Source organism: Molothrus aeneus, unplaced genomic scaffold, assembly GCF_037042795.1.
Source record: "Molothrus aeneus isolate 106 unplaced genomic scaffold, BPBGC_Maene_1.0 scaffold_35, whole genome shotgun sequence".
Lineage (NCBI taxonomy): Eukaryota > Metazoa > Chordata > Aves > Passeriformes > Icteridae > Molothrus > Molothrus aeneus.
In genome coordinates, this window is record NW_027099016.1 from 2,425,287 (window position 1) to 2,450,808 (window position 25,522).

At 48.0% G+C, this 25,522-nt stretch overlaps 1 pseudogene; it reads left to right on the forward strand.

Annotated features, from left to right (window-relative positions):
* The first annotated feature begins 1,580 nt into the window (after window positions 1–1,580).
* Window positions 1,581–3,925, forward strand: LOC136570600 (zinc finger protein 892-like; annotated as a pseudogene).
* The last annotated feature ends 21,597 nt before the right edge of the window (window positions 3,926–25,522 follow it).

The window sequence follows — 25,522 nt, forward strand, 5'->3', positions numbered from 1 at the left end:
TCCCGCACCTCTGCGCCCGGTGCTGCCGCTGCCCCCCACAGAGAAACCCCCTGAAACCCTGACCTCCTTGTTTTCCTCTCCGGGAAACCGGGGATACAAATGATCAGCCGGCAAATGTTGAGGATAAGACTCTGCTGAAAAACATCCAAATTCTGAGTATTTTTCTCTTCCTCCCCTTTTCTTTTTCTCACCACATAGATTCCTCCTGCTGCTTCCTGCCTTAACCATATTCCTGCACACTCCCCTTCACCCAGTCTCTTCCCAGCACACCAACACCATCCATCCCCTGTTGTCCAAATCCCTTCTCCACTTCTCTTATTGCCCCCCTGGGTGTCCAAGTCCTTAATTGCCTCTGAGGGAGTGTGCAATCTACCTCAACCTTCTCCCAAGGGACCCTTCAGAGATATTTTGGGATCATCATCCCTTTGGCACAGGACCCCTTCTTGGCTTTCCCTTTTCTGTCTCCATGGGTGCCCTGCCGTGCTCACTCCCCAAAGATCCCAGTGCACTCACTGATGAGATTTTCAGTGCTCTCTCCCTGCTGACTCTTCACAGCCCCCCCCCGATGTGTCACTCGTCTGTCTCCTGGTCACTCTCAGGTACCCAATCAGTCCTCGGTGCTGCCGCCCCCAAGGGGGCTGATCACCCAAACTGGGTGAGGCACCTTCAGCTGCACTCACTGCCCGCTGCCCCAGACGGTGGAAGGAATTCCAGACGAGTCCCAAGGTGTGTGGAAAAATTGACATCACCAGAGGATTCTGTCCACAAAGCAGACAGAGGAGTCCTGTAAAAGTAATTTCATTCCTAAAGAAAGGGAGAGGCCATGGGACATTTCCTACAGGGTCTCTCCAGTTGGTGGAGGACACAGCCTCCTGTTCATCCTAATTTTCCCAGCTGCATCTCCCTCTTCCTTTCCTCATTGGGTGGTGTACTTGAGAGGAAGAGACTTCCCAATCCACTTACTACATATCCCCTTGACATGCTCCCTACTTTTGTGTAGCAACCGATATTCATGGCTCTGTGAAGTCTTTGTTGTTCTTCTTCTCGAAGTTCATGAATGTGGCAGGACCTTGGCTGAGCAGCAGTCTGTGTCATCAGTCAACAACATTTTCTTAAACTGATGGCTTCTCCTGTCGCTTCCTTACGTACAAGTTCCTGGGTGTATCTCTCAGCAGATTCACAGCATCTGATTGTAAAGACACTTTCCTCTTCTTCCTTTCATGGGGATCCCGCGTTTGTGGGACATCCCCCCTGGAGCAGGGTGTCCCCGCCTTGCTGCAGCCCCAGCCCTCAGGCAGCGCTCAGCCAATCAGAGCACGCGGCTCTGATGACTCAGCAGTTGCCAGGCAGACCCGCAGCTCTCAGCGTTCCCCACCTGCGCCCAGCGCCCCCCTCGGCCCCAGCGCCCCCCTCGAGCGGAATTTGGGGAGGTGGGAGTGGGGCAGCGCCAAGGCCGGGCCCCCCCGCGCTGTCCTGGCGGGAGCGGCTGCAGTGGGGACCGAGTGCGGGCGGGAGCGGCCGAGAGCCCAGCGCTGCCCCAGCCCGACCTGCCCCAGCTCCATCCCTGCTCCTGCCGTGGGATGCTGTGGGTTTGGGGGCAAGAGGGAGCCGGCAGCGGGTGCTGGGCCTGGGGCAGGAGGAGAAGGGAAGGAGAAGCAGGGTTGAGGAACAAAATGGTGAAACCCTGGACGTGGGAGGAAAAGGTGGGATTGTGCAGGAGAAGGAGGAATAGCAGGAGGAAGAAGAATGTGAGGAAGAGCAGGAACAGAGGAGGAGGAGGAGGAGCAGAAAGAGGCGGCACCACACGGTTCTACTCCTCCCTGTATCTGCAGCCTCCCCCCCAGCCCCAGGAGCTTTGTCCGTATGCAGCAGGTGACCAGGGGAGGGGGAATCCATGATTTTCACAGAGGCCGAATCTTGGGGTTTCTGAGCTTTACTGGGCAAATGTTGGTGCTTTTGTTTTTTGTGAGGGCTGAATCTCTGTATTTTGAAGGAGGTTTTTGCTGAATATTGATGTTTGGGAAGTTTTTGATCTGCATCTTGATGTTTAGAGGATTTTTGTGCTGAATCATGGTATTTTGGAGGTTCTTTCAGACACAAGATGCCCAATGACTTTACCAGATGAACTTGGGCATGGAGGTTTTCCCAGTCCAAGCTGCTCTCCTCTTGATTTTTTCTGCAAACCAGGATTTTTAATTCTCAGGGTGTGGCCTGATGGAGGAGGAGGAAAAGCCCTGAATGTATGTCATGAAGAGGGGCTGCAAACCCTGCCCAGGGAGTTCTGGGGAGGAAAGAGCCCCCATGAGCCAGGAATGCATCCTGTGATCCAGCCAGAGCTTGGAGCTGGTGGAGAAACCTCATGGCAGGGAGAAGCCACACAGGTGCTTGGAATGTGGGAAATGTTTCAGCTGGAGCTCCAGCCTGAGGCAGCACCAGGTGATCCACACTGGGGAGAGGCCCTTTGAGTGTGGGGAATGTGGGAGGAGTTTCAGCCACAACTCCATCCTGATCCAACACCAGAGGATCCACACTGGGGAAAAGAAAAGCCCTTTGAGTGTGGGGAGTGTGGGAAGAGCTTCAGCCAGAAGGGCCACCTGATGGAACACCAGAAGATCCACACTGGGGAAAAGCCCTTTGAGTGTGGGGAATGTGGGAGGAGCTTCAGAGGAAGCTCAGCCCTGATTCGGCACCAGGTCATCCACACGGGGGAACGGCCCTACACCTGCTTGGAATGTGGGAAGAGCTATGGGTGGAACTCTGACCTGAGAAAACACCAGCGCACCCACTCTGGGGAGAGGCCCTACGAGTGTCCTGAGTGTGGGAAGAGGTTTCACAGGAGCTCCGATCTCCTCAAACATGAGCGGATTCACACAGAGGAGAGGCCCTTCCGCTGCCCCGACTGTGGGAAGGGCTTTAAGGAAAACGCCAAACTCACCATCCACTGGCGCATCCACACTGGAGAGAGGCCCTGCGAGTGTCCTGAGTGTGGGATGAGATTCTCACAGAACTCTCACTTGACAGAACACCAACGGAGGCGCCACTAAGGGAAGCCCTGTGAGTGCCCCACGTGAGGGAAGAGCTTTGTGCGCTGCTCCAGCTCTGTCCCCCATGAGACGATCTACATTGGATGATCCTCAGTGAGCGTTGTTGGGCAGAGCCCTGGTGATCCATGGTCCTGGTGATCCGTGTTGGGAAGACACCTGGCTTGGAGGCTCCACATCTTCCTGGTTCCCTGTGGGCAGCTAGATAAACCCAGCAGCAGGAACATCCATTGGGACACAGACCTACAATGGGAATTCCTTGGGGAGGGCAGATTTGTTGACTTTCAACCCCATAAAATCTTTTGCATTCAATCCTATCTTCTGGTGACATCAGGGAGTACTGAATGGTGTTGAAGGTATGTTCAGGGTGGACTATATGATGTTTGTATCCCCAGTCTGTTCTGTTTATGCTGAATAATAAGTTTTGTACCTTTAAGACTTGTCCTGAGAGTGAAGAGGGAGAGAAGAAATGCGGTATTTGTTTTCAGAAACTGCACTCACTCCTCCACATTCCTGCTCCTGCACTGTGTTGTCTGCCATGGACAGACAGCGGGACAGAGCTCTCCTTTGCTTTTAGTTAGTTTTAGCTAACTGAGGTAAAGTAGTTCCCTACCGTGGATTGTTTTTCCCTTTTCTTTGGACCTGTTTAAACCTGCTGTGTCCTGAACACCAGAAGAGCACGGGCAGCTCACACCTGTGCCCCACCAGGCCGGGCCTGGGCCGCGGCATTTCCAGCACCAGAGGGACTGATAAGGGACTGAGTGAGCTGAGCTACAGCCCACAGAGGGACTTGGTGAGTTTGTCTCTCTTTTAGAGCAGCAAGAGGTTTTATTGTTTAATATTGTTTAGGTTTTATTGTGTAATAAACAGTTTTTTCCACTTTTCTTCAAAGAGGTATTTTATTTTTCCTGAACCAGTTGGGGGACACATGGACATGGAGGGGGACATAGCCATTCATGGGGATGTGGGTGGACACAGGCATGGATGGAGATGTGGGGAACAATGACAGGGATGGAAACATGGTGGGGAGACAGCCGTGGGTGAGGACATGGTGGGACATGGCCAGTGACATGTGGGGACATGGCCATGGCTGGTGCCATGGGGGGAACTTGCAGGGGATGTGGGGGATGCTGGGTTTGAGGGAGTTGAGGGTTCCTGGGAGGGATTTGGGGCTTGCTGAGGCCTTTGGGGACCCCAGGCCAACTGGCTCTGGCTGTGCTGGGAGACCCTGGGGGAGGTTCTGGGGCAGCTGCTCAAGGACCCCCTGAACTGGAGCCCCAGCCGGGCATTGGGCTCCTGGAAGGGGATGAACATCTTTGTCCCCAGGAAGAAAATCCCAGCACCCCCAGGGTGTCAGGGGCAGCTGAGAAGCCACAACAGGAGGGGAAAGCCAGACAGAGCTGTCACACTCTTAAACTACACCCCAAAAGTCCCAAAACTGAGGGATTGCTCCCAGGAAAAAGCAGCCAGGAGATGCATGAATTGAGGGAAAGGGGGGATGTGACCCCCCAGACTGAGCAGGAGGGACCTGCATCCCGCAAAACCAAATAGGGACGAGAGGTGGAGCTGAAGGCACGATGGGAAAGGGGTGGGAGTGCAGGGAAAAAGAGGATTCAGAGTAGGAGAGGGATGGGATCCCCAGATTGAGTTGGGAGGGGTCCTTGGGTTGGGGGAACGATAGGAGAGGGGAGGGAAAGTTGGGGATGGGATAGAAAAAGGGTGGTTCCGTGGGGATCCCACTGTGTCCCCATCGCTTGATCCCTGGAGTGATTCCCTGGGGCTCTGGAGGGGAATGGATCTGCACTGGGTGGATTCCCAAGCCCCCTGCCCATCCCTGGGGGGCTCATGGGGCTTTCCCTCCACCCAAATGCTGCAGCCATGGGAGAGAGAAGGGTGTGAAAGGAGGATCTGGATTGGGCATGGAGGAGGAGCAATAGGAAGAGGAGGGAGAGAAGAAGCGGAGGATGGGCAAAGGAAGAGCAGGAAGAAGAATAGAAAGAGGAGGAGCCGCAGCAGAACCACGCTGTTTTCCCACTCGCCCGCTGAGTCTGCAGCTCCCCTGGCCCAGGCAGCATCTATCCCCCCAGATCTCACAGGTGAGCGGGGAGGGGGAACTCACCCCAAATCCATTGGAGGATCTCTGGGAGGGTTTGTTTCAGGGGAGGGGATGTTTGGATCTTGCAGGGCCCCAAGGGTGAGACACAGATGCCCCTTTGGAGAACTGTGGAAGGTTCCTGTGGCAAACTGTCTGTACTGGCTGGGGCAGTGGTACCAATTGGGGGGGACATTGGTATTGGGGCTCTGATTGGCATCAGAGTGGGGAGAGCAACGAAGGCCAATCCTGGAGCTGGGGGATCCTGTCAGCCTGGAGGGGTGGGGGAGGCTGGAGATGAGCAGGGTCTGGGCCCATCCAACTGTGAACAGGGCAGTTGCTTTTTGAGCTGGACTTGGGAAGCAGGACCAAGGGCCTCACCTGTTGTTTTTCCCCCAAGCCAGGATTTGTCAATCCCAATCTTTGTCTGGATGGAGCTGGAGGAGGCTGCGAGGAAAAGGAAGATGGCCTGGGACACTGAGGCAGGCAAGGAGGAAGTCACTGCCCCTTTCCCCCTCTCCTCTGTTTCATGTCTCAGCCCAACATTTCCTCTGGCTGCAGGACAACCCCGCTACCAATGCCATCCTGCCAAGGATGAACTGGGGGGATCTCCTTCCCCTTCCCTCTGGCACAGAGGCAAATCCCATCCTGTCCTTGTCCACAGCTCCTTCCCCTTCTCATTCTGTCCTTCTTCCTTCCTCATTCCTTCCTCTCCTTTTCTTTCCTTTCCTTCCCCAGGCACTGAGCTGCAGACGGAGACCAGGGAGAGCAAATCCCTGCTGCAGAACCTCATGGAAAAGGCCGTTTTGAGCAGCTCCATGGCATTGGAATCCAATGGGGAGGAAAAGCCCTGGAGATCCCACACAAGGAGGGGTTGCAAACCCAGCCCCGGCAGCTGTGAGGAGGAAAGATGCCCCCTGTGTCCAGAAGGCAGCCAGAGATTCATTCAGAACTCAGAGGTGGTGGAGACAACTCGTGGCTGGCAGAAACCCCACAAGTGCTTGGAATGTGGGAAGGGCTTCAGTCGGAGCTCTGGAGCTCAGATGTGATCTGGCTCCAGGTGATCCACATGGGGAAATGGCCCTACACGTGTGGGGAGTGTGGGAAGGGCTTTGGGTGGAGCTCCAACCTCATCAATCACTGCAAGATCCACACTGGGGAGAGAACCTATGAGTGTCCCGAGTGTAGGAAGTGGTTTCTGAGCAGCTCCAATCTCATCATAATGAGTCAAAGGATCAGCTGGAAATGTATTTACGATAATTGAAAACTGTGGATGAGTCAAGGGGCCAGCTGGGAGTATAACTGAGATAGTAGAAGATTACATATTTTAGTTAAGATTTTAAAATTAGTTAAGAAGGTATGTTAGCTAGCAAAAATCACATAGGTTAGTGAAAGAGTAACAAATCTATTAGAAAGTAAAGCTCGGAGTGACAGGGATAGATGTAGCAATTGTGGAGGAGCAGAGACCATAGAAATATCTTGCCTTAAGAATAATCAGTTTGGAGAGGCTTGGACCATGACCAGCAGATCAAAAAGTCCTGCAAACTCGCCATGGGTGAAGAGTTTACCATGAGGAAGAGAGCTTTCTTCTTCACATACGCCCACTCCCTTATTTCAAAATCCCACAGACCCAATTAAGGCAGCGCAATTGCGCAGACATATTAGGTATTCAGCTGATTATAATACAAAGTGGGCAGATAATGATTCTGTATTATGCATCCTTAGAAACTGCTTGGATATGTAAAACCTTTTCTGTATAAATAGAGAGCTGGAGTCTGCAACTCCTTGCACATCCATTTGGAAATGATTCCTTATATGTCCAGCACTGCGATAAAATACCCTTCTTTTCAACTTTAATTAGTTGAAGAGTTGTCTGTCTGTGCTTCAGTACATCAGCAGATTCACACTGAGGAGAGGCCCTTCCACTGCCCCGACTGCGGGAAGGGCTTCAGGCACAACTCCACCCTCGTCACCCACAGGCACATCCACACTGGGGAGAGGCCCAATGAGTGTCCTGTGTGTGGGAAGAGATTCTCCAGAAGCTCTCACTTGGGCCAACACAAATGGAGGCACCATTAAGGGAAGCCCTGCCAGTGTCCCCCATCCCGGTGTCACCCCCTTTTTTCTGCCCTCAGAGCTCCTGAGCCAGTGGCAGCCGCAGCCCCTTCCCGTGGCCTTGCACCTGACTGGGACCTCCTGTGATTGCGCAGGGAGGATTGGGGCTGTGACTGAGCAGGGAGGGTGGGGGCCAGGGAACACTGGGTGCTGTGGGTCTGCCCAGCAACTGGTGAGTCATCAGAACTGCTCTCTCTGATTGGCTGATTCTTGTTCATTGCATTCTCTTGTTGCCTGTGGAGAGGCCTGGGAGTTGAGAGAAGGAATGGGACAGATCCCACCCCGAGCACTGGCACAGGGAGAACAGACCCAGCCTGGGCACAGGGAGTGAATTTATTACCAACCAAATCACATCAGGACAAAGAGAAGGGAAAGGAATCTCTCCAACATCTTCCCCCCACCTAGGGAGGTTAATGATGATGGAGAGATGGGGACATCTGAGTTTAGATCAGAAGCCAATTTTATTGAGTATGCCAGGGATTTATATGGGGTTTTACTTGTATGGTAGTTATATAGGGCTCCATTATTTGTAACAATTTCCCCTTGGTTACACATTCTTCAGGACATCAGGTCACCTGGTAACATTATCTTATCACTAAGTTTCACATCTTGTTTCTTGGTCCCCTCTTGCCCAGGGAGCCTTAATCTGTGTCTGTCCCTCCCACAGTTTCTGCTCAATCAGGCCTAAGATATCAGGCCCCTTCATCAGTTCCACTGTACTTTTTGTTTTATTCCCCATACCTCCCCCTATCCATTCAAACAAAAATACACTCTTAAGTGACTTGTCTATTAATTTTTTCACACACTGTAAAATACAAGGAATAACCATAACAATACATAATACAATGCCTAATACATAGAAGCCTATTTTAACTAAATTTTTTATCCATCCACCAAGTCTCCAATCCCCCAGAAGTTTTCCTAGCCCTGTAAACCCTGATACCACTGGGTAATCTTAACCATTTTCCCAAGGGCATAAGTCTGTTAGAGGTTAAACGGGCGCTGGTGTGGTGGTGAGGTCCTGTTCACAAGGGTTCTCCGCCAATGTTGGTGTTCAAGGTGAATCTTCAGGTGATGCACTCAAAGATTCTTAAAAACGGCTTCACATTCTTTGCTGGAATCCACTCGGGACCATTCTCTGTGGAGACACAAGCAAAACCTCTACCCTAGGTGGCCTAAGGATAAGGCCCCAATATCTTACCAGATTCTGGATCCTTCACTTATGCAGGTTTTTTTTCCTTTTGTTGCAATTGTGAATCATGATTAAAATGTCAAACAATCGGTGGGTTGGGGTCCATCAAAGAACAATTCAAAAAGTTGATCACATAAAGGGCTTTCTGCAGTCTCTTGGCAGGGTTGCCATCTCTGGCCCTCCTTTCTGTTGTACCAAGAGATGTTTGAGGGAGCCATGAGCCTGTGACAGATTGGCCTGTTGGGGAATGAGCAATACCTGTTTTGTGCATAATTCCCCATAAGTCAAAAGAGTTAGCAACTCAACGGGAAATATAAACTGGGCCATTGTCTTTACTTCAGATGTATACCAAGAGTGGCAAAAGCAGCAGTGAAGTGTCTAGAGACATCGTAAGCTGTTTTCCCTGAATGGGCAGATGCAAAAAGAGCACCAGAAAAGGTATCAATAGAGGAATGAATGTATTTTAAATGACCAAATTCAGAAAAATGGGTAACGTCTGATGCCAGACTTGAAGGCTCTGAAGCCCTCTGGGATTAATACTTCCTGCAATAGAGAGAAAACAGCACCATTGGCAGCCAGGACAAACAGCAATAATTCTTGAAGCTTGGGCTTTACTAATGCCAAAGTGCCAAATCAAAGTGACACCATTTTGGTGAAAAAACAAATGGATCAATTTAGGCTGTTCTATCTTATTAGGCAGAACAGATTGTTGTACAGGCATTGTTAAAAGGCCAGCTTGCCTGTTCCCTTCAGCTAAAAATCTGGGACGGTCTGTATGTGAACAAATATGCATAACAAAGTAAGGAAATGTTCAATTTTCTAAGGAAAAAACAAGGAGCTGCAACCAATAAAATTGTTGTGAATTTTCAACTCTTTCTAAACTGATGCTTTGGCTCTCATCACTATTCCTGCAACATAAGCTGAATCTGTAAGCAGATTAAAAGGAACAGAAAATTTTTGAAAAGCTCTGACAACAGCAGCAAGTTCAACAACTGGGGGGGTCCACTCAGATATGGATAAATCTGCTCTCCATTAGACCCACTAGAAGAGGGGTCTCTCCATACTACCACAGATTTCTGAGAGTGACCAGAACCATCTGTGAATACTGTTAAGGCTTGAAGTGGAACCTCACTCCTCCTGGGTTTCTCTGTCAATTGAAAAAAAAAAGCTTTAAAAAAGCTTTTAAAAGCTGTTAAAACAACTCATGTTTTGGAGGATGTATTGAGATTTGTCCACTGAATTCAGGAAAGGCCATCTGAAGAGCCTTGATCCCTGAACTATCCAATTCAAATAAAAGGTGGTTAAAGGTAGGAAAACAGTGGAAAATTCCCCTCCTGCAAGAGAAACGAGTCTCTGTCAGGCCTTAACAACCAGTTGGGCCATCATTTCCTGTTGGGTACTGATGGTTTTAGTAATTTGGGGTGTAAGTAAATCCATTCAGTGATAAACAAAGAGTCTGGTGCATTGGGGTCCCATTGAAACATCAAGGCATGGGGCTGTTTTGCTGGATGCAAGATTATTAAAAAGAAAAGCAGCTCAGGTGCCCAGTGTGCAGCTTGTTGGTTTATTATGACATCAGCTGGGCATTGCAGCGCCTGCTGAACTTGAAATGTAAGTTGTCTAGGTGATAAAAGGTCTGAATCTCCTTTTAATCATTCAAACAAAGGACTTTTAGCTTTGTATTTGAATTCCCTAACAAGGAGTGCACCCAGTTGATTGTTCCCAAACATTTTTGTGCATCATGTAAGGTGCAAATATTTGTCTGAATTTGAAGAGCTTGGGGAGAAATTGAAGAGACTCCAATGCACCACCCCAAATACCTCCACGAAGGATGTTTTTGTACCTTTTGGGAGCTATGCAAAGCCCTGCCTGATTTACAGCTTTGGTGACAAGGGCTAACTAAGGCTTTCTCCATGACTTCCTGTTGTTCAGCTGTTACAAAAATATCATCCATAGAATGGTGCAAAAGAACATTAGGCATTTGTTGATGAACAGAATTGAGGACCTAGCAATATACCACTGGCAAATAGTACAGCTGTTTTTCATGCCCTTAGGTAAAACTATCCAGTGATATCGCTCTAAGGGTGCCTGCATTTTTGTGCTTTGAACTGAAAAGGAAAATTTAGGACCATCATCAGGATGTAAAGGAATATCAAAAAACCAATCTTTTAAATCAGTAACAGTCAAGTGCCAATTTTTGGGAATCATGGTAGGAGATGGGAGACCTGGCTGTAAGGCCTCTGTGTCCTCCATAGCTGCATTATTTTTCAAAGATCATGGAGTAAGCGCCATTTGCCAGTTTGTTTTTTGATAACAAACATGTGAGAATTCCAAGGACGGTTAGAAAGGACAAAATGCTCTTTCTGGAGTTGTTGTTGGAGCAACTCTGTTAATACACAAAGTTTTTGCAATGGTAGGGGCCATTGATCCACCCAAACCATTTTCCCTGTTTTCCAGGTTAGTTTTAAAGTGTCGCTCTCCAACGGCCCCCTTTAAAAAGCTGATTGAATCCTAAAGCCCCATTGGGAGAGAACATCCCCCACCACGGTACCATTGGTACTGGTAATACAAACAGTATGATTGAGCACGGTGTCCCTCGGGCCCTTTGATCTGTATCCAGTGGTGGGTTTGACAGCTGCGGCTGCTTCCTTCAATGCCTGAAAGTGCCTGGAGCACTTTAGCAAGGGACCACTGTGAGGGCCATTTGTCTTGAGAGATAATTAACTTCAACCCCTGTGTCTATGAGGCTGTCAAGTGTTATCTTTTGCCCTTTTAATGTCAGGGTACACCAGCATGTGGGGTATTGTTCTAGTATAGGTTGTACCCAACATATTTGGGGTGTTCCAGTAGACCCAAATCCCCTTTTTCATATTACGTCTGTAAAAGCTATGCTCATGGTTTGGGGCAATAAAATCAGTTGAGCTATTCAAGTTCCTTGGGGAACAGTGAAAGGCAGTTGGAGTGTCCAGGCCATGATCATAATCTCATTATCAGAGTCTAAAACCCCAAGGAGAACAAAAAGTCCCATCAAAGAAATGGATGACCAACCTAAAAACAATGCATGCATACGCTGCCTGGATGGTCCTAAAACTCCTGTGGGAAGCAAATGAACTGATGACTTAAGTAACGTTAATGTGATGGAGGTTGCCAACCCAGACAGGTTCATCTGTCAACCATATCAAGGCTACAACTGGACATTCATTGCCCTGCATCACAGTGGCCCCTATTAAAAATCCGTATTTTGACACCCCATTGAGATAAACAATGTCATCCCCACAAACTTTGAGGAGCATCGGCAACATAGGGCCTGATGTTAGCTTGTTGGCCATCAGGATGCTTCACATTAATTACAATGGCTGACAAACCACCTGTTGTAGCAGCACCCAACCCCAGAAGTCCAAAACTTGCATGAGTGAGAGGCCATGATTGAGGCCAGCAAAGTCATGAGAGTATTGTGATATCTGCTCCAGTGTCAATCAAGGCTGTTAATGATATGGTTCCTGGATGACATCCACTGGCAGTGAGGATGCGTGTCTTTTCTGGATGGTTCTCTGATACTTTCTCAGCCCAGAACACTTGAGGTACCCCTGTTGATCCAAAACTTCCTGTGCCGTGACTTCGGTCCACTGTATTCAGAACAGAACTCACAAAAGGTACAATTTGAGCAATGCAAGTTCCTTTCTGAATAGTGACAGGAGGGTCATCAATGGATACCATAGCATGAATCTGTCCTAAATAATCAGCATCAATAAGTCCTAAATGCACATGAATACCTTTTAATTGTAGTACTTGATCTTCCTATCAAAAATGCACTCAATCCCTGTCCTATTCAACCATAGGCATCGAGGGGCACTTTGCACATTTCTTTTGTCAGAATGGTTACTGTGTCAGCGGTGGGTATATCAATCCCTGCAGACCCACGTGTTGCCCCTGAGTATTGTTCACAAATGTTTAGCTTTGCAGGGCTGGGGAGGCCCATATTTGCTGCTGTGGTTCTTGGGGTATTTGTTTTCCCACATGCCCATTCGCGCTCCTCTTCTTGTTTCCCTGCAATAGCTGACCATTTGCATGATATTTACTCCTGCATTGTTGAGCATAGTGCCCAAATTTAGCACAGCAATTGCACACAACATTGCTGTTTGTGCTTGGCTTAGATGTTATTTTCTGGGTATTACACTGTGCCATTACTTGCCCTTGCTGTCCACAATTATAGCATTTCGATCAAGGTCTTAGAACTGCAGCAAGAGCTGCTATTTTATGCTCTACTGAACCAACTTTCAAGCAAGCAGTAATCATTTGAGGCAATGTGGGTTCCCCAGGTAAAGTGTCAATAATCTTTCTGCAGCCTGAGTTTGCATTTTCTTTAGCCAAACGTATACAGAATTTGTGTCGCAAAGATTCATCATCTACCTGTTTTTCAATGGCTGCAGCAAGCTCTTCCACAAATTGCAAAAATGCTTCTCTCATCCCTTGTTGTATAGTACCATATCTCTGTTTTGGAGCTGCCATTTCCATTGATTTAATTAAAGCACTCGTGCCAATTTGCTGAGCTTGTGCCAAAATTGAAGGATCCCACCTTGCCTGTGAATCTGGGTTAGCAAAAGGCCCAGTGCCCAGTAGGGCATCAACACCCACAGCATGATGAGGGTCGTGTTGAGGCAACTGCATATTTGTTACAGCTGTGCGCTCAGCCACTCGCCTCCAAGTTTCTCGAAATACACCTATTGTACTGGCTGGAATCGAATTGTAGCAATATGCATGATGTCATAAGGTGCAAGCATATCTGCATTAATTACACATATTAATTGCATTACCTCTGAGGAATTAATGCCATACTGAGCCACTTTCGATTGGAGATCTTGCACAACCTTCCAGGCAAAGATGTGATGACTGTCATCCTGCCCTCTTCCAGGAGCTGCTTTAAAACCTGGAAAAGCCATAGATAGGGTTATCACAGGCAACATTTGCATTAGCACTGTTCTCCTGAGGTACTCTTGGAGCACCTAATCTTTCTATCATGTCCCAATTCTTTTCTTCAGCTGCTTTCTTCCTAACAAATTCCCAAAACTCCTGAGTGTCCATGTTTAGAGCAAATTTGGGAGAGAATCCCCCAAAGGAGCTCCAGTAGGAAAGCAGATCCAATCTGCTCTTCTCCCCCCAACTGGTCTGGGAGAAAATACCTCCTTGGAGAAAGGTGGAAAAAACCTGTCTATTAAACAATAAAACCTTAACAATATCAAACAATAAAATCTCTTGCCACTCCAAAAGAAATGACAAACTGAGAACGTCCCTCCCCGGGTTGCGGCTCAGCTCACTCTGTCTCTGATCAGTCCCTCCGGTGCTGGAAATGTTGCAGGCCAGGCCCGGCCTGGTGGGCCACAGATGCAGCTGCCCGTGCTCCCCTGGGTGTTCAGTCCAGAGCAGGTTTCAAGAGCTCCAAGGAAAAGGGAAAAAAACAAAAGTCCCCACAGTAGGGAACTTCTTTGCCTCAGCTAGCTAAAACTAACTAAAAGCAAAAGAGAGCTCTGTCCCACTGTCTGTCCATCCGCAGACAACAACAGTCCAGGAGCAGAAATGTGGAGGAGTGAGTACGGTGTCTGAAAAAAACCTGCTGCTTCTTCTCTCCCGCTGCTTCACTCTCTGGAACACTCTTAAAGGTGCAAAACTTATTATTCAACATCGTATAAGGTGCAAAACTTATTATTCAACATAACATAATTGGGGATAAAAGCATCATATAGTCAACCCAGGACACTGAGGCTGTCAAGGAAGCCCAGTTACTTGACGTGGGGGCAAAGTCCATGGGGCAGTAGGGCTACAGCTATTAGAAGGTGAACTGTCAATAGTTCCCGGCCCCAACTCAGGTGTTACTGCGGGAGACTCATCACTTGATTCGCTGTCGCTGTCACTGTCAGGTAACGGAGGATACGACCTTGCAGATTGTTCAGGCAGCTCAGAGGGGAGCGAGGGGGCAGATGGCTGGGCTAGAGCAGAGGGAAGCAGGGGGGCAGAAGACTGGGTTTGTCTCTCTGTAAAGACATTTCAGCTACCTGGTGCAGTGGTGTGGTGTATACAGGCACCATTGCGAGCTGCTGCACAGCTGTGACATAAAGAGGTTTAGGAGTCTGAGAAGGAGATACTATGGCAGTTTGCCCAGAAGCTTTGGCAGCTTTCCCAGAAGCTTTGGCATCCAGCCCAGAAGCTCTGGCAGCTTTCCTGGAAGCTTTGGTAGCCTGCCTGGTAACTTGCATGGCACCTGCAGCTTCTTCAAGGATAGATTCACCAAGTTCCCCATCAGAGGCCCCCTCTGCCTCATCCCCTTCATCAGTTTCTGTTATCAACCCCGATTCTTCATCCACGTCCTGCTCTGTTTGTTCTCGCTCGGTTTTCCATTCCTTTAATGCCTCAAAAAGCAATCCCCAGGTAACAGCTAGATCAACAACAGTTTTATCTCCCACTCAGATGACTTCCCACAGTCTGTCCCCGACTTTTTCCCATGCTTTAACACTAAATGCTGTGTCAGGATCAGTGCCAAAATCCTGTGATTTAGCCCACAGCAATATACTACGAAGGGCATAGTCTGAAGTATTAATTCCCTTATTTCTTAACAAAACTTTTCATGTAGCCAAAACAGTCTCTACTTCATTAGATAAATTATTTCCCATTATTACTAGTTGGTGGCTCACCTACTTCCAGGTGTCTTGATAGGAGAAAATCAGGTCTGGACTTCCCTGTGGCTTCCACCCGCCATTCTCAGCTGCACCAACGCCGCCTCCCCCACTACGTCCCAGTGAGTCACATTTGCCAGTCGCAAGGACCCCGTATGGGTCCAGACCAAGTATGTTCTTAAGGGTGTTGAATCACGTTGGGGTTACCAGATGTCGCTTTCAAGGCAGTCATGACACAAGGCAGAGACCACAAGCAGTCTCAGATGGCAACTCTTTATTATCGAACATGGCTGACCTTTTATACCCTTTCTAATTGTTTGTATTTCTTCTACCCTAACTATTGGCCACAATAAATCAACATAATATCATTGGGGATAAGTTACAGTGACTTCAACTAACTTTCTAAAAATACTTCATCCAGCTGCAAAGTTCTCTTCTTATCTTTCTTCAATTCCTCACTTCTCTTGGTGTCCTTAGTTACAGCCTTGGAGAGAATCCTTATCAACTTCTTGCTTCTTACCTTTCTTCTCACTCCTTTAGCTAACAGGCGCGCTGTTGGCCCCTTCCACACAAAGGCATTTGCTATACCAGCCCCCACAGTAAGCTTCATTAGTAACGGTTGCCCTATGCTGAAGGCACACAGGTGGTTACATGCCTCTATCATTTACAGCAGGGTGGGTTCCTCCTTAGACAAGGCCTTCAGAAGTTTTTTACAATTCTCATTAGCATTTTCAACAGCTAATTTTGAAAGCAACACCTCTCTGGCAATGTCATTCTCAATTTGTATTTTAAGAGCTTGTTTCAAGCAGCCATTGAATTGCATATAAGGCTCCACCAGTCCTTGCTTTACATAAGTAAATACTTTTTGGGGGGTCACAGCATCAGGAACCTTTAAAAATGTGCTATGCACAGCATCAGTAATACCCTCAAGGGCCTCACTAGGAATGTGGGTTTGCCCAACAGGGTCTGAGTGGCTTCCTTCTCCGGCCAGGTGGTCAATCATGAGGGCTGCAATATTCTGGTTTGCATGTCCCACAAATTTCACAAGCAAAGCTTCGAACCCCTTTTTCCACTGAGCGTCTGTGGAGGCCGGTGGGCCTACAGAACAAAGGCCATTATAGGCCTTTGGACAGACAGACAGACCCCACGTTGGAGAAATCTCCCCTGTTCAGGGCAATTGAGCAGACCCTCTTCCAGGATGCTTTGTTGTATATGCAAATGTACCCAGTTCTACTTCCCTGGTTGGACTGTTGGCCTCTCCCTCCCTTTTTCTTTATATTTATATGTCCTTGAATGTTTTCCCTTCCCTGCTTATCCATTGGCCCCATATTGCCTCAGTGTCCCACCCTCTTTACCCTATTGGCTGCCACCCCTTGTCTCCCCTCTGTACTGCCCTGAGCCCTCAGCCCATTGGCCCTGATGCTCTGCTCTGCCCCTCTTTTCCCCTATATTTAAACCCAGACCTTCCACTGTTCTTTTTGTCTTTGTCCCTGGACCCTTTTGTGCGTGGCTGGAATAAACCTCCTTCTCTGGCGTCCGTACAAAGACCCTTCCCATTTCTTTGTCGTTGGTGATTCTACGAGAGAAGTGTGTGCTGCAGTGATTGTGTGTGTGTGTGTGTGTGTGTGTGCCTGTGCCACCGAGCGGCTTCATTACTGGAGACACTTCTGGAAGGTCACGGCTCCGCTGCCTCTCGCTCCACCACCAACGGGCTTGCGGCTTGTGAAGCTGGCAGCCTGAACAGGGACCTGTTCGGAGCATTCCTGGAGGCGTCTTCAGTAGCTTTTTTGCTACTGAAGTTAAGCCATGTTCAGAGCAGCCAATTCCCAGAGGAGACTCCTAAGTTTTATTGGGGGAATCGCACAGGCGACCAGCAACCTTCTTGAGGCGAGAAGATTGGTTGAAGCTGACAGACAACCTGGAGAGGTTTTGTTGACCCACTGTCATGTGAGTACTATATTTGGGGGTCACCCTTTTTTGTCTTTCCTTTGCCTTCTTTTCCTCTTGGATGTTGGGAGGAAGTGTGGGGATGGGAGCCAAACTGATCCACCCACACAGGGAAGTTTATACCCAAGTTAAAGGAATCCTTGTTGGGGGAAATTTTCATTTTTCAAAGGGAGATTTAAAATGTTTTCTTCATTGGTTGTTCAAGTATTTTCCTGATGTTATGAGGGAATCCGTTCTAACGAGTTCTGGGACCATATAGGAAAAAGGTTCTACATTCTTTGAATTAAAGGGGATCTTAGAGTGGGGAAATTTTATCCTTTGGCCTTATTGTTAAGTCTGTAGAAAACGTTGGGAAACATTCGGGACCCCAGTTTAACACCCCTTCTCCCTGTTCCTCCCCTCACATCCCTAAACCCTCTTCCCTGCCTCAGGCAGGATTGGGAGATGGATCCTGCCAGCAGGCACAGGGTTGCTACCGTCACCCTGACATCTCCCAGTGTCCTCTGTCCCCTCTCCAGGGCAGCACTGGCCATGCTGCCTTGGGCTCTCTCCTAACCCTCTTACCAATGCCCATGTACCCAGTTCTACCACCCCCGGTTGTTCCCCCAGATGGTGCCAAGAATGTGGCCAGCCCCTCCATCTTGTCTTCTCCCTCTCCAAGTTTTTCTGCCCTTTCTCCACAAAATCCCTACACCCTCTTCTCTTGACTCCTCTCCTGATGGTCCCGCCCATTCCCATTCCCACAACACTGGAGTCAGAAGTGGTGATGACAGCGACCAGAAGGAGCCCATATTGGCTTCCACAGCCGCCCACAAACAGGCAGATTCTGGCTGCCCCAAGAGGCTCCATGCAGTCATCAAGTGCCCTCCATCCTCCTCGGAGGATGAGAGTAGGGATTCCCAGACTTGGATTCCGGTCCTGAGTTTGAGTATCACTGGGCCAAACTGCAGAGGGAAGCCACTGGGAGGGCTCAGAGCTCACCAAAAAGATTGTGGGCTTGCCAATTATATGTAAACTCAGCAGAAGAGTGACTGCAATCAATTCCTGGGAGCCAATCCCCTATGGGGAATTGAAGGAGCTCTGCAAAGTGGCTAAGGAATATGGTTGGGGGTTGCATTTCTTAAAAAAAATTCTGGAAGCCACCTTCTCTTCCCGTGTCTTGGTCGTGCATGAAAATAAAAATATCATGAATTGCCTACTCTCCCTGTGTCACAATCCATCCTTACGAACGGGTTTCGTGATTGTTCAGATACAATAAGGAATAGATGTAACAGGTAGTCCATGTTCTCAGCAGTAAACGAGAGCCATTGTGTTCTTGGTCCAGCAGTCACAACCTGCAGGCAAACATCTCGCTTTGGTCAGCTTGCCTCCCCCACACACCTGCCCCGGGCTGGGGGTTTCAGTCCCAGTCCTTGGAAGGAGCAGAGGGGCCTTTTCACATGGGGGTTTCGTGTCTCACTCCTTGATGGAGAGGCTCCTTACATCTCAGTCTGTCTGTCACGGTGGTTGTAAAACAGGTCAGGGTCTTCTGTGGGGGACCACCCAAGACTCAGGAGAAGTCCAGCCAGGCTGAGAGGTGGGACAGCTTCCAAGGCTATTGCTGCAAAAAGGCAAGATGCCCCCTTCTTCTTTCATTGGGCTCAGTGTAGCATACAGCAAACAACACCTGTGAACAATAGCTTAGCACTGTGCTCAGGTCTCGGAGCCATTGGCACGTAACTTTCTCCAACAGGGCCAGAAACTTCAGACAAGGGTCTTTTCTTCAGTGGTCCCCAATGATGATCGTGAGGCAGATGAGAGAAACTTTGGACAGAGTCTCACACCCCGGTCGAGTACATGCTGTGAGAGAGGCAGTAAAAAAGGCATCTCAAATCACTGGCGGACACATATTCAAAAGATGCCAACAAACCAAATTTAACCCTTGAACAAATGGCAGGAGAAGGTGACTTCCAGAAGCCACAAGACCAAGCAAAGGATTTACAAGAAGCTGCACTTGGTGACATCACCACTGCTGCAAAGACATCCCTGCTCCTCACTCTCGACAACACCCTACATACACAGAGCTTCACTAACATTAAACAAGGGCAAGTGAAATTTTCATGAAATTTGTAGACAGACTTAAAGTTGCACTTGAGTGACAAATAGAAGGCCCAGAGGCCAAGAAGGAAGTGCTAAATAAAATGGCCTTGGCAAAGGCAAACAATGACTGCAAAACAATATTAAGAGCTCTCCCCTTGGACCCAGAACCTACAATCAACCAGATGGATGAGGCCTGTGACAAATTATCTTCCACTGAACACACCGTGGCAAGGGCAATCTCTAAGGGAGAGGGCCTTTTTAACATCCCAAGACGCTGCAAAATGTTTTAATTGTGGGGAACTGGGCCTTTTTTTTGAAGGACTGTGCAGAATACAAAATGCCTAAAGACCAGCAGCCACCAAAGGGGTGCCATTCATCACACTGTATGGATTGCAACAGACATTCTAACAACTGTTCTCAGTTTTGGTATCACCAGTAACCTCACCACCACCAGCACCATTATCAGCCAAAAAACTTCCAACAGACTGCAGGGTGGCCCCGTGTGAAGACAGCAAATGGAAAGCTGTTTCACTGTACCCTCCCCACTATTCTGGAGGTCCAATACGTGGGGAATTCCCGCGGAGCTCTTCATACTCCGAACAACAGACCAGAGTCACCAAGGCTTTCCAGCAAGTTCAGGTCAGGACCTGACACCAACTGGTGAGTGCTTTGTCTATACAATTTGATGACTCTGCTTTCTATCGTATTCCCACCAGAAAATATGGACCCCTAGAGGGCCTGAGGGATGTGCTGGTAATAGGTAATGTATTCATGGACCAAATGAAATACATATTATAGTGGAAGTGCAAACTGTTGGGCCAGCTGACGAAATCACAGTCACTTTCTGCTGCACAAAACCACCACACTTCCTGCACAGAGAGACTGTGATCGCCCAAGCCTTTTTATTGCCATTAAGCATAGACAATATCCCAGAGCACCCAATGGCATTCTGGGTTGAAATCATGGGCCAAGACAAGCCCCTTATAAAGTGCAGTCAGTTGAATAAAGGTAATGACATCCACCTACAAGGGATGGTGGACACAGGGGCCAACGTTACTATCATTACACAACCTCAATGGCCCCTGAACCAGGAGCTGACTCCTGTCACTGGAGTCATCTCAGTGATTGGAGGAGCCGCCATCTCCATGAGGAGCGAGCGTATTATCACAACAGAGGGACTGGAGGGCCAAACTGCCACCATCAGGCCATTTGTAGTCAGGGCACCCACCACCCTGTGGGCCAGGGACCTGTTGTCCCAGTGGGGAGCTTGACTTGATATTCCACCTCTGTCCCGGGATTTCTATTTGGGGCCACTGCAGAGTGCACCACTCCACAATCACCTGGAAGACTGACGCCCCACCGTGGGTGGATCAGTGGCCCCTCTCAACAGAGAAATTACATATCCTTGAGCTTCTCTTGGAGGAACAGCTCTCCAAGGGCCACATCGTACCTACCAACAGCCCTTGGAACTGCCCTGTCTTTGTTCTTAAAACACCTGGCAAGGACAGGTGGACACTCCTCCATGATCTTTGTAAAATTAACGAGGTCATTGCAGTCTGGCCTCTCTCCCTTCATGCTTCCCCATGATTGGAGACTGGTGGTCATAGATATCAAAGGCCACTTTTTAAACACCCCTCTCTATCCTCGAGATGCTCCCAGATTCTCTTTTTCCATCCCCTCCCTGAACAGGCACATCTGAAGCGGTACCACTGGCAAGTCCCCCCACAAAGTGAGAAAAACTCACCCTCTATGCCAGTGGTACATGGCCAATGTCCTATCTCCTATCCAAAGGACTCTCCCAGATGCCATCATACTACATTATATGGATGACATTCCATCATGGTTTGAAAAGACAGGTGTCTGCTAAGGAAGGCAGGAGCTTCCTGTGAAATGGAAAATGTAATCTCCCTCCCTCTGAATTATTATAATTTTGAAATTAAAAAGCTCTCAAGCAAAGATATGGGAATAAGAATAACAGTTCTTTGCTAGGAAAACTAAAAATACAAATGCAATAGTACAAACAAAAAACCCCACTGGCAGAGTCAGAATATGACCTGACACCCTGTGGGTCAGTGTCGTTACAGGGTATGACACAGTATAAAAGTACACGACTCCATCAAATGGGTGCAAGAGAGAAATTTATTAAACCAACATAGCTTTTATAGTTCTTCCAGATATTTACACCCATCTAACACATATACAATGCCCATTGGCCATAAAAGAGAAACAAAGTGCCTATTAGGCAACCAGGGATCCACGTCACTCTGCGAGCCAGCCAGAGTCCATATCTCCCAACTTTCTCTCCTTCCTCTGGTCTCCATGGTAATGACCTTGGTTTTCCTTCAGGAGAGATATGGGGCTTCTCCTTATCTTCAGGAGGCCTTGCTAGCTCACAAGGACAGCACAGAATGTCTTTCCCAAAGGTCAGGATGGTGGTAGCAGTCCAATTAAATGGAGGCTGCAGTGCTCCTGGAGTGACAGGTGGGGTTTTGTTGAAGCAGTGATCCTGTAGAAGGGTGGAGTTTTCCTCTGAAGGTCCAGTGGTGGCGTAGATGGGCCTGGACTTCCTCTGGGAATGCAGTGGAAAAGAAAGCTGCTCCTCTGGGAATCCAGTGGGAAAAGGCTGTCTCTCTTCTTCCAAATGTCAAATTATGTCCAGGTAGGAATGCTTGGCTCCTCCCTCTGGCCGGAGCATCTCACAATGGGATGATGAATTTTTCATCAGTCATGCAGTGACACTCAAGGGCCCAATAACAGAAGATATCTCCCAGAGGGGGGATTGTTGAGGAAGAGATAAAGTAAACTGTTGTAAGAGACGGTCCAAAGTTTCCCTTATTTGCCTCACGACCGTCACAAGGACAGAGAGGAAGACCCTGAAGACCCTGGCTGGAGTTCTGGCCTGGTTGGGGTGGATGCTGGCCAAGTGATTGTTTGCAGCTGTGCTTGCTGTGCCCCCACGTTACAACTGCTTCGAGCAGGGGCTGACAGGGAGCGGCTTGCTCTGTACACTTACACCTGCTTCACGATCCCCGCTCATCACAATGGCCCATGAATTTCCCCACCTCTTGGCCAGATGAACTTTCTGGGGTAACTCTGGTGATCCCCCCATAGAAGATCCCTCATCTGCCTCACAAGCGCTGTAAGGGAAGCCTCCTCCCAAGGACTGAGACTGAGACCCTTAAAATTCTAACACAGGGGCACTGGCCTGACTGAAGTGGGATGTTTGCCAAGTGTTGCCTGCAGGTGTGTTTGCGGGGCCAAGACTGGTTTCTCATAGACACCAATCCTGAAACAATGGGTCTCGCTCAACGCTGAGATTGATTTGTCCTGTTTTGGAATATGGACTGTCTTACTCATTTTCAATAGACTAATTCTCCATTGTCTTTTATCTGTTCTCCCCTTGGTGGATGACTATAAAAGACCCCCGAGTTAACCAAAGATTTTGAGATTCTCCCCAACGTGACAAGATGGATCTATTGGCTGGACCACGAGGATTTTGTCTCTCCATTGGTAGCTATTCCCACCCCGGTCTTCTTCTCTCTCCCTCTATCCTTTATCTCCTTTCTAATCCTTCTATTGCTTCTGCTGTGGGCACTCAATAAAAGGTGCATTTGTTTTGATTAAGACTGAAATCCCCTCCATGTTGTTTTTTCACTCTGAGATCAGTTAATGAACCATCACAACCCCACTTGTACGAGTGGATCGTGACATTAAATTGCCATCATGGACAGGATTCTGACAGACAGAGGGGTTTGCAGGGTTGTGTGTAGTCTGTAACAGGGGAAGGATGTTTCACTCCAGCCGCACCGAGCCCGATACCCTGAAAGGGGTGAGCGGTTGTCTAAAAAGGAAAGGGAGTGACTCAAATTTCCCACAAATTGCACATGCCTAGGTGAAAAGCACCCCCATACTCAATTGAGGGCTCTGCCTTCAGAATTTCACAAAAGATCTCTTAGTGCAAAAAGGGAAACTGTTTTTGTGTATGTGTGAATCTGGACTGTCTGGGAAGTGAAGGGACTACTTGAAGTAACTGAGTAGAACCTCCCAGGCACTTTTAGTCTCTTCACCCACCCAGGGAAGCAAGGGAAACACAGCAGAGGCTGTGTGGTTGTGTACCTTAAGTCTACACCTCCCTGGCATGGGTTTGGTCCCTTCACAAAATGACGGAAAACCTCAGCGCAAAAGTTAAAGCTGAATTTTATTCTCTCCTAGCCAAACACAATGCCAAACCTTCTCCCGGAGGAGAAGAACGGGCACAAAGTAACTGATTTAATTTGGAAAATGTTATTGATAGAGTATGTTCTTTACAACATGAAATAAAATTTAAACTGGGCAAAAATAAAACTATTCTCTGCTCAGTTTTGGGAGCTTGTCTCACAGCAGCTATAAAAACTCTCTTAAAGTGAAGAAGTGAGGAAAAAGCTATAATGGACTCCCTTCAAAGCCTAGTTGAAATTTGGAAAAACAATTAAATGAAGAAAGGAATGAGATCCATCTGTTATGAGCTGCCCTTAGAGAGGAACATTTTAAGAATTCACTGAATGCTGATTCCTCAACACAGGCAGAGGAAAAGAAACTCCTCACATTAAACAGATTTATCCCCATAAGGAACTAGAGGCAGTAAAAAAACTGTGGAGAAAACTGCTGCCCTCATTTGAGACCCTTGGTTAAAACAGAATATAATTATATTAATGATGAAGATTTTGAACCACATATCACAACTAAACAAATACCATTCAGCACTACCAAATTGACTAAGCTGAAGAAAGAATTTGGGTGCCTCCCACAAGAATCGGAGGCAGAATATGTCTTCCAAGTGTCCCTCACTGGTGGAGATCAAATTAAATTAACTGAACAGGAGGCCCGTGGGTACTGGGGACATGGAGTTTTCCTAACAACAGGAGATGAGCGTGACACGTGGTCCCTGACACAATGTGTGCCTTTCTGGGCCGGGGGAATTAATCCTTTGGAAAGGGGAGACCCTTTAGCTATAGTCAGTGCCCCCGACCAGCTTTTGGAAGGCGCCCACAAAGCCACCTGCCTGCAAATGATTCATGAAAAAGGTTGATTCCTGGTTTTCAGTCACCAGTGCAATTACCTGTAAAGCCTGAAATTATGACTCCTTTAATTTGAGGGTTTCCTAAACCTACAGCGATTACTTTACAGAAAACCATAATGGCCTTGGGTCCCGTAGAGAGACTAGATAGATTCCTTGGTAACCCCACTGACCAAACTGGATCTACTGATCCTGGTTTCACTCCATACTCCATCCCCTCACAGCCCCCAGCTTCTCAATCTGATTCACCTGCCAGTAGCCGTAAAGTTTGGACATGGAGCGAGGTTGCAGTAGATTTGATTAATTACAGTAGATGATATGGACCTGTAAAAACCCTGGAGGAGAAATCAGAAAAAACAAACGGTGTTTGGTTTATCAGGGCTCCTCACGGTGAAAATTTAGGGAAGGGAAACCAGATCTCTAACTGCCAACGTTGGTGGTTGTTGGAAGTTAAAAGGGGGGTCCCCAGAGAGGTGATGGATGGTTTGCCCCTTGATAAATTACAGAAAATAATAACTAATTGGCACTATCAGAAACCGAATTTATCAGTTCAACCCAGTGCACCCCTCCCTTCTCAGAATCCAGCCAGTGAGCCAAAAGAAACCCTCTCCCAGCCTCTCCCTCAGAATTTAGGATGTGAGCCAAAGCAAACACAGAACCAGAGAAACTAGGCTCTCCATCCCTTATAGGTGAGCAAAGGGCTGGAGCATGGATGTATCTGAGAATGCTCACTAAACATAAATCAGGAGATATACTGATCACAGCTATCACAGGCCTCAAACAGGCACTTGTAACCTTTCTGATTGACACTGGGGCACAAATCTCTGCACTAACAAAAAGGATGCCCAGAAGTGTAGAATTGTTCCAACAAAGAAACAATGATGTGCTTTAAATGCCCTAGGAACTACAGAATCTATGAATGTGGCCTTAGTAAAACTCACGCTCCATGGAGAGGAGAATCAATTAGTTGTCAAAATTGGGGATATTCCAAACAATTTATTAGAGATGGATATTCTTGCTGGGAGGCAGTGGGAAGATTCTGAGGGATTCCTGTGGTCATTTGGTGTGCCATGTCTTAACATTAGACTGCTCCAAGCTGCATCCTCCTCACTGTCTAGCAAAATTACTCATGTAAAACAATACCCTCTACATTCTGGTGCCAAAGAGGGCATCAAACCAGTTATACAGGACTTGTGAGACCAAGGAGTGATAGTCAATACCCATTCTCTTTTCAACTTGCCAGTGTGGCCAGTTTGGAAACCCAATGAGAAGTGGAGGCTGACAGTAGACTTCTGCAGGCTTCATGCCAACACAGACCCTCTTACAGCAGCG